The sequence below is a fragment of the Cupressus sempervirens genome, chromosome 2 (genome assembly GCF_028749045.1).
Source record: "Cupressus sempervirens isolate cs-2001-9-10 chromosome 2, ASM2874904v1, whole genome shotgun sequence".
NCBI lineage: Eukaryota > Viridiplantae > Streptophyta > Pinopsida > Cupressales > Cupressaceae > Cupressus > Cupressus sempervirens.
This window is the reverse complement of record NC_143119.1, coordinates 61573916-61584680: the sequence shown is the minus strand read 5'-3', so window position 1 is coordinate 61584680 and position 10765 is coordinate 61573916.

Genomic DNA, 10765 nt, shown 5'->3' with positions numbered 1-10765 from the left:
CATGATTCTTCATACAAGAATGATTGTGCACATATTAATTTGTAACATATCTTTGCATCATATAGCAAAGTATCACCTTTACTAGTTACTCGCATTTCACAAGATCATGAAAACTTCACAAATAAAGATTTTTACTTATACAAAAAAATTTAGTAAATTCTTCCTTTGTCAACTCATATAACATCATTAGAGTCATCTCAACAAGAAATTATAACTCAAAACAATAAATCAAATTGTTAAACACATTCTACTAATATGCTCTATTCTATGTTGTGTCATCGCTACATCACTAATTCCTTCATAACTCAAACTCTATTGACTGTACAAACATGTGCACTAGTATACGTCATCATTATGATGTCATGCACCTCTAGTCAATTGTGCTAGAGAATATTCCAAGGAAATGTTTTTTTATCATAAAAATTGTTCTACTGCTATAACACTATCTGATACTTGGACATTTTTTCCTTCCAAGTGAACATGAGTAATCTACAAAACAAATATGTTACCATAAATGACAACCATAGCTTACAGTATGTGATTGATTGGACATATTGTCAACACCTTATCCTTTTTATTAGGATCTACAAAACCTTCTAGTTGTTCTACATAAACTTCTTCTTCAAGAATTTCATTCAAGAATACATATTTCACATCCATTTCATAAACTTTAAATCCTTTATGTGTAGCATAAGCAAGTAAATTTCTAACACCTTCTAATCTTACAATAAGAGAAAAGTTTTCACCATAATAAATACCTTCTCCTTGAGAATAGCCTTTGCATACTAACATTGCTTTATTTCTTGAGACTTCTCCATCTACATTCAACTTATTTCTGAAAATCCACTTAGTGCCAATTACATTTTTATCCTTGGGTCTAGGAACAAGAGTCTAGGTCTTATTCCTCTCTATCTATTCTATCTCTTCATTCATAGCTTCAATCCAACTTTCATTATCAAAAGCATTTTTAACTGATCTCGGTTCAAATTTAGCAAGCAAATATGTACCTTTTAATTTATTACTTGTCATTTTTCTATCTGACTTGTCTCCAATGATCTAATTAGGTACATGGTGCCTTCTTCTTGTGATATGGAGACTAATAAAATATAGAGGTTTATTCAACATGATATCCCTCCAGATTATTTATACAAGGGTTTGGGGTAGTGCCCCCAAGATAGGGTTAAGGAGCAAAAGCTTGTAAGTGGAAAAACCTTGTATAAAAATTCTTAGGATTAGGGATTTCATCATGAAGAGTGAGATTATAGCTTCTTATGGTGGTATTGAGTTGTAAGGGATTATGGATTATAATCAAGTTGTAATTACTGGATAATAATAATATTGGACTTATTGTTGGTGAATGTAGCCTAGGGATTGGGTGAGCCATGTTAAATTTTGGTGTCTTGTGTTCTCTTTCGTGCAATCTGTTATTTTCTGGTATTGGTTATATTTGCATGTAAATGTTATTTCTATCTGAGGTTAATCCTAGGAAAGTGGTATCAGAGCCAAGTTGGTTATCATTTTTCTTTTAGCTAGACGGTCATCATTGTTTTTTAGTAATCGGAGCGATGCCAAATAAGGGTAAGCTGAGGGTTGACAAGTTTAAAGGGTAGAACTTTCAATTATGAAAAATGAAAATGGATGGCTATCTTTATTAGAAAGATTTATGGAAGCCGTTGGAAGGGAAAACCAAGAATAATGGATATATAACAAATGACAACTGGGATCTTTTAGACAGAAAGGCACTTGAAAGCATTTGATTATACCACAAAAGTGAAAACAAAAAAAGAGTTGATACAAACCCTAGTGAAACTATATGGAAATCCCTCTGCTCCAAACAAGATATTTGTGATGAAGCATTTATTTAATATAAAAATGACAGAAGTTGGATCTATTGTGAATCATTTAAATGAGATCAAGATACTATTAATAGTCAGTTATCTTTTGTGGGCATCAATGTTAATGAAGAAATTAGGGCTCTCGTGATTTTGTGTTCTTTGCCTCAATGTTGGAATGGCTTGGTAATGGCTAAGTAATTCTATTTCTGGATCTAATACCCTAAAATATGATGATGTGATCAGTGTTATTTTGAGTAAGGAAACTTGTAGGAAAACCTTGGGTGGATCTACATTAGGAAATGCTTTGAACACACAAAGTAGAGGCAAAATGACTAAGAGAAGAAATAATTCTAAAAATCATGGGAAATTAAGATGAAAGTCAAAGGGGAAGAGGTCTCAATCTAGAGGACCGAGAGATTGTTGGTACTACAAGAAATGAAGGCATAAGAAGAAAGATTGTTGAACTTGAAAGAATAATGAAGGAGATAAACTAGAAGGGAACAAGGAGGCAAATGTGATAAGTAACAAATCTGAAGAGGATGCTTTGCTTCTATCTTTAGAAAATGTTGATTGATTCATAGGTTTTAGATTCTGGTACTTTATTTCATGCTACACCTCATAGAGGTTATTTAATTGATTGTGTTATTTTGGGCTTGTTTATTTTGGGGATAATGAAGCCTATTAGATTGTTGGAAAGGGAAAAGTTAAGATTAAGTTGCAGAATTGAAATCATTTGCTACTACATGAAGTAAGAAATGTTCCAAGGTTGAGTAGGAATTTAAGTTCAGTAGGAAAACTTAGTGATGAGGGTTGTGTAGTTACTTTTAATGATTAAAATTGGAAGGTTTCAAAAGGATCCCTTGTAGTAGTAAAGGGTTTGAAAGTAAGCACCTTATATCTTTGTATAGGTCACATTTTTCTTCTACTTTAATTGTTTTAGAGAAAAATGAATGTTCAAGAACAATTGTTGTAGTTAAGTAGGGAGAACAAATAGCTATTGTAGATGTTCATATGGCATTGTGGTACAACAGACTTGGGCACATTAGTGAGAAATGTATGAAAGTACTTCATTCAAAGAAAGTTTTACCAAGTCTAAAATGTGTTAATATGAATTTTTGTGAACATTGTGTGTATGGAAGACAAAAGAGAGTGAGTTTTGTGAAGATTGGGAAGGAAAATAAAAGTGAGAAATTAGAGCTTGTGCATACAAATGTATAGGTACTAGCTCAGGTATCTTCCCTTGGTGGCTCTCATTATTATGTTACATTTATTGATGATGCAACTAGAAAAGTGTGGGTTTATTTCATTAGAACTTTTAAGAAATGGAAATGCTTGGTTGAAAATGAGACTGGAAAGAAAATAAAATGTCTTAGATCTAATAATGGTGGTGAGTATTACAGTCATAAATTTGAAGATTATTTCTTCACTAATGGAATTCATAGACATAAAACTATTTCAAGGACTCCACTGGAAAATGGAGTGGCTTAATGTGAAAAGAACTATAATGAAGTGTGCAAGAAGCATAAGGTTGCATGTTGGGTTTCCCTTAAACATGTGGGTAGAGGCTATTAATACTAATACATATTTGATTAATAGAGGTCCCTCTACTCCTTTGGGTTGTGGTATTCTAGATGAAGTATTGACTAGTAAGAAGACAAGTTATTGTTTTCTCAAAACCATTGATTGTGAAGAATTTGCACATATAGATTCTAAAAATAGAACCAATCTGGAAGATAAGTCAAAGAAATGTGTATTTGTTGGATATGGCATTAATTAATCTAGTTATAGGCTTTGAGATTTTAAAAATCATAAAATTATAAGAAGTAGGGATGTCACATTCAATGAGAAAGTGTTGTACAAAGATTTGTTGCAGCAATATGAGAAGAAAAAAAATGATTATGTAGTGTTGGATGATACTCCAAAAGCTGATATTTGAGCAATTCCTCATGACGTGCAACAACTGCAACAACAAATACCACACACACCAATGAATGTTAGATGGTCAAGAAGGCCCAGTAGACCTCCAGAAAGATTTTTTCCTTCTTTGTATTCTATTTTACTTATTGATGCTAGTGAACTTGAATGTTATGATGAAGTTGTGCAAGTGGATACAAACATTCACTGGGAGTCTTCAATGAAACAAGAAATAGACTCTTTGCTAAAAAATAAGACATGAGATTTATGCAAGTTTCCTATAGGGAAAAAGGTTTTACATAATAAGTGGGTTTATAGGTTGAAATAATAGGATGGAGGTAAGAAAATATTTAAAGCCAACTGAGTTGTAAAAGGATTTGCACTAAAAAAAGGCATCAATTTTGATGAGATATTCTCTTATATTGTTAAAATGACTTCTATTCACACTATTTTAAGTATTGTAGCTATTGAAGATTTATATTTAGAGTAGCTTGATGTTCAAACAACCTTCCTTCATGGTGATTTGGATGAAGAGATATATATGGATCAGCCACAGGGATTTGAGGTCAAAGCTAAGGAGAACTTAGTGTGCAGATTGAAGAAAAGTTTATATGGATTGAAGAAAGTACCTTGGCAATGGTATCTTAAATTTTAAAATTTTATGCATGAGCATGGATATAGTAGGTGTTATTCAGATTTTTGTGTTTATTTGAAGAGGTTGGATGATTATAGTCACATTATTTTATGTTTATATGTTGATGATATGCTTGTAGCTTTGTCTAACATGGATCATTAAGGGGCTAAAGCACCAATTAGCACATGTATTTTCTATGAAGGATTTGGGGTAAGCAAAAAAAATCCTTGGTCTGAAGATTTGTAGAGACAGGAAGAATATGAAATTAACTTTATCTTAGGTTGATTATATTTTGAAGCTGTTGTAACATTTCTCTATGGAGAATGCTCAAGTTGTTAGCACACCTTTACCTAGTCATTTGAAGTTAACTAAGGAGATGTGTCCCAAGACACAAGAAGAGGAGGAAAACATTTCTAAGGTACCTTATGCTTCAACTATAGGAAGCTTGATTTATGCTATGGTATTTACTAAGCCAGATATTGCACATGTACTGGGAGTTGTTAGTAGGTATATGAGTCATCCAATAAGTGTTTACACTTTGGGGGCTCTACTACTTATTTACAAGGCTATTTTGACTCATATTTGGTAAGGGATATTGATACTAGGTAGAGTACTACATGTTATGTATTTACTATTGGTGGGGCAGCCATGAGTTAGGTTTCTAGATTATAGAAGCTTAATGCTTTATCCACTACAGAGGCATAGTATGTTACTGCTAGAGAGGTAGCTAAGGAGATGATATAGCTTTAGTTCTTCTTGGAAGAATTCGGACACCATCAGAAGGATAATTATTTGTTTATAGCTAGTCAAAGTGCTATTCATCTTGTAAAGTATTCAGCTCACCATTCAAAGATAAAACACATACAATATCGGTACCATTTCATTTAGTTAGTTTTGGATTATGCATAGTTAAAGTTATAAAAGATACATACAAATGACAATCTAGTGGATATGTTTATGAAGATAGTACAAGGGAGAAGCTAAACTCCTCTTTAGTTTTGGTTGGCCTTCTCACCTGAACAAAATAGAAGAACAACAGAGTCTAGGGTGGTTTGATATATTCTACTGGGAGCTACAGGTTTAGCAGTGCTATGATCAGTCTCCAAGTGGGAAGTTATTGTTGTGGAGTCTAATTAGTCTCTAAGTGGGAGATTGTTGTGATATGGAGTCTAATCAAACTCAAAGGTTTATTCAATGCAATTTCCCTCTAGATTATATATATGGGGGTTTGGGGACAATGCCCCTAAGATAGGCTCAAAGGGTAGTACCCCTATGGGGTCCTGGGGTAGTGCCCTAGGTGTGCTCCCTATCATAGTATGGGTCAAGGGGAAATGCCCCTATGGGGGTTTTCAAGGCTAGCACCTCCGAAGCAAAAAAAGCCCTTTTATTGTAAAGGCATTGGCTACAAATTTTTTTTTTATTCTAGCCCTAATTTTTTAAGTGACAAAAGCTTATATAAAAAGGCTTAGGTTAGGGATTTCATCATGAAGTGTGAGATTGTAGCTTCTTGCGGTGATATTGTGCTATAAGGGATTACATATTATAATCAGGTTGTAATCACTAGATAATAATATTATTAAATTGGACTTGTTGTTGGTGGATATAGCCTAGGGATTGGGTGAACCACATTAAATTTTGGTTTTTTGTGTTCTCTTTTATGCGTCCTACTATTTTCTGGTATTAGTTATATTTGCATGTAACTGTTATTTCTGTCTGTGGTTAATCTTAACACTTCTGACATATGTTTCTAATACATATACTTTGGATTTAGAGCTTATTCCACTAGCCTTGTTATGATCTTTTTATCAAGCTTAGGTCCCATTATATGTGACTTGGGTCCTTTAGACTATATTTACTCTAACAATAGCTCAGTAGCTTCTAACTATGACTAAGGTCCTTCAAACTATGACTCAGGTTGAACTAGTTGCAACTTGGTAGCCTTTCGACATTTTGGGGACTTGGGATGTGAAGTCTATTGACTTCCAATTGGATTTGGCAATGTTTCAGGTTCATAATAGATGAACCTTTTGTAATCCTCAGGTTCCTTGTCACTTTCTTCTTCACTCTTTTTGGCAAACTCATCATTTCTCACATATGCACTTTCTATGATTTTATCAGATGATAAATTCAAACATTTATATGCTTTACTTCTATAGGAGTATCCTAAGAATATGCCTTCATCACCTTTGACATCAAATTTACCTTTCCTAGATTCCTTCAAAATATAACATTTTCTACCAAATACTTTCAAGTAACTTACATTAGGTTTGTAGCCATACCATATTTCATAAGGAGTTTGATTTGAGTCTTTCTTCAACTATACTCTATTCAAGGTATGCATTGTAGTACTAATTACTTCCTTCTAGTATTTGATTACAACATTCTTTTTTATCATCAAGGTTCTTCCTCAATCCATGATGGATATGTTCCTTCTTTCATCTATACCATTATAATGTGGTGTACCAAGAGAAAATACTTGTCTTTTAATTCCTCTTTCAATGTAGAATTCATTGAATTCATTGGAAATGAGTTCACCACCTCTATCTAACCTCAAACACTTTAGCTTCTTTCTAGATTCCTTCTCTACTCTTGTCAAATACCATTAGACTTTTGAAATACTTCAGACTTATCTTTCAAATACATTATAGTCATCATTCTAGAATAATTATCAACAAAAAGAATAAAATACTTATCTCCACTATAACTCTCAATTCTAATAGGTCTACATAAGTCTGTATGAACCAGCTCCAAGACTTCTTCAAAATGATAGTTTTTGCTCTTGAAACTTGTCTTTCCCATCTTACCAATTTGATAGTTTTTTCATAGGCCCATATTAGGTTCACTCAAATTAGGAATACCTATCACTTTTCTTTTTCTTATCTTGATCAGATTATCAAAGTTCACATGGCATAGCCTTTTATGCCATAACCAGCTTACTTCTACTTGAGCAATAAAATGTGAACTTTCACTAAGATCTAGGTAAAACAAGTTACCTTTTGTTTGAATACTAGACCCAACTAGATTTCATTTTCTATCTAGCAGCTTGGCCTTTCCATTTATGAATTCTACCTTGAATCCAATGTTACACAACCATGCCACACTCAGTAGATTATTCTTTAGTCCTTCAACCCAATAAGTATTATCACATCTAAGTTCAATGGTTAATGAAATACAACCTTTCCTCTTTATGCAACATGGTTCATTGTTTCCAAATCTCACACTTCCACCATCATAATGTTTCATATGTTCAAATTTTGTTTTCTCGCCAATCATATGATATGAGAAACCAATATCAATAATCCATGTATCATTTTTGATAAAATAAGAGATAAGTGTCATCATCAAATTCATCTTTTACAACAATATATACCATTTTATCATCTTCACTACTATTTGAATCTCTAGCCATAAAACAAGATTTCTTACCTTTGTCCTTGTAGTCCTTAAAGTTCTTGAAATCCTTCTTTCCTTTGTACTTGTTGTGATTCTTTTCATCTTTGACTTCTCTATTTGGACATCTTGTAGAAATATGTCCAACTTCTTCACAAGAGAAACAGATCAAATGAATTTTACCTTTTTACTTTCCTTTGCCTTTGGGATACCTTCTTGCAAGTAATGCCTCAATAGTTTCAAGATCACTATCAGAACTATCTTCCTCTTCAGTTTCAAATTATTTTTCTTTTGACTTTTTAGCTTTCTTCTTGAGTGACAACTTGGCTTCAAATGCAGACTTAAGATTGTTAGAACTAGGAACATAATTATCATAATTATCTAGCTCAAATAGTGTTAGTCTTCTAACCACTGCATCCAATGTTATATCATTCTTTGGATTGCATCTTATTTCTACAATTGTTGATACTCTAATTGTATATATAGAAATAAATGTTCTAAGAAACTTACTCACCACTATTTCATCTTCAATCTTTCCTCTTGAAGCTTTGATGGCACAGACACTGGCTTTGATTCTTTCATTGTACTTTACAATGTTCTTATCTTTTCTCATCTTTATTTGATCAAATTTTCCTTTAAAAATTTCAGCTTTAGCTATTCTTACATTATCATCTCTTCCATAGATGGCTTTTAGCTTGATCCATATTTCATGAGCAGATCCATAATCTTTGACTTTGTCAAATTAGGCATAGTTGAGAGATGAAGCAATATCAATCATCATAATGTTATGACTCTTCTTTTCTTCAATTTCTTCAACAATCATAGTTCCAGTAGGTATCATGCATTTGGTGTCTAGATACTTTAGGCCTAAGTCTCCAATGGTTTCTAGGTGTAGTCTCATGAGTTACTGTCATGCCTTGAAGTTATCTATGTTCAGCTTGGGAATCTCTCTTCTATAATACATCTTGATCTTTAGATTAGGTCCTTGACACCTTCTCTTTAAGCACCAAGAACCTCTAATACCAATTGTTGGAAATATAAAAGGAGCAACTAAGAGGGGAGGGGTGAATCAGTTACCAAAAAAATATTTTATTGATCCCTTAGATGTCAGCAGAGAAAATAAACTTCAACGAAGATATTAATGCTTGGTAAACACATAGGCACTCAGTTCACACTAGAAAATGTTGCAACTGAGCAAATTCTTAACATGCAAATCTTATGATTTTTTTTTAATTGACCTTACTTGACTTAGTTTCATACACATGATAGAAATAGAATGAACACAAGTGACACGAGTATTTAATATGGAAACCCAATTTCGGAAAAACCACCAATTGTAACTAGTTATTGATTTTCACTCTTCTGAAGTGAGCCATGTTAGGAGCCAACCCTATTAAGGGTTACAAAACACATTGCTAGGTGTGACCATGTTAAAGGATCTAATTACCCTATTAAGAGTGGTCTTATTAGAGGTCTTTAAACACTTCAATCTAGAAATGCCACCTTGTTAGAGTATTTTAAAATGGTTGTTAAGCCAACTTTGTTAAGAGATTTAGATCACTACTACAATGGTTATAGAGTAACAATGAGATGACTTGATTTCTGATGAAACTAAATTGCTGATTATAGATCTCAATTATGGCTTGTATACTTTATCCTTTTTAAGAAAATATATATTTGCAGCTCCACAAGGGTATTTTGATTATCCTTCTAATTTGCTTCATCTAAGCATATTAGAACTTTCTATAAATTTGCACATATTTAATCCTCAGCTTGACCTTATATTTATATCTTACACATTGTCAAGTTAGCTTGAATACAACTTAGATTAATTAATATTCATCTCCTCATTCAACTAGAATCAATAAACAAATCTATTGAACTCAATCTGCCAAAACAAGAAAATCCTTTGTTAGTTGACCCTGCTTGGTAGACACTAACTTAGAAATAATTTTCCCATTTTAACCAAGTGAACTTGGTTAACACTGTATATTAACAAAGTTACTTTGGTAATCGAGTGAGCTTGGTTAATAATACTTCCATCCAATATTTCCTTCATTAACCAAGTGTTCTTAGTTAGCACTCAATCTTTTGCAAACTTCTCTTTGTCACCTGAGAGAACTTAGTGGATGCTAACTTTTGAACTTGGAAAACTCTTGAATGCTCGGTAGACACAAGAAATTGTCTTCATCACCTAAGTGAGCTCAGCATACACTGATTGGAAAAGATATAACATTTTTCATAACATCAAAGACAATACACAATTAACCAATTGTATTCAATAATGATAGCCCAACACATTGCTTGTAATCAGTTATTTTTATGAATTAAGTATTGTGAATTAGTATCAAATCTTCCATAATTATTTTGTTTGCATTATGTGGTTATTTTTTGGGGGCTAGGAAATCTCCTTTTGGAATTCTCCTACCTTGTACTACATCATGTTCACCAAATTGTAAAATTTTACATGACATAATCTTTTGTGCCATAACAAAGCATCTTCTTGTTGTGAAAAAAAACATGTCTCATTAGATAAATCTAGGTAGAATAAGTTATCTCTTATCTAATCACCACTCCTAAATAGCTTACCATCAACATCATATATCTTGGCCTTTTTGTGATGGAATTCAACTCTACATCCTGATTTTTTCAGCTATAAAACACCCAATAGATTATAGTTAAGTCCTTCAACCCAATAAACATTGTCACAATTGATTTTGTCATAATTGAATTGTATCTTTACCTTTCACAACACATAGAATGTCATTACCAAATTTAACACATCCACCTCTGTATGGTCCAATATCCTCAAATTTATTTCTATCACTAGTCATATGATTAGAGAATCCACTATGAATTATCCATCAGTCACTTTTGTTCACATATGAGATTAATGTAATTTTCTCATCTTCATCAGAGTATTCTTTCATAGCAACGTAGAAAACTTCATCATTACTTTCATATTTAGTGTTAGTTTCTTCTTCAGCAACAT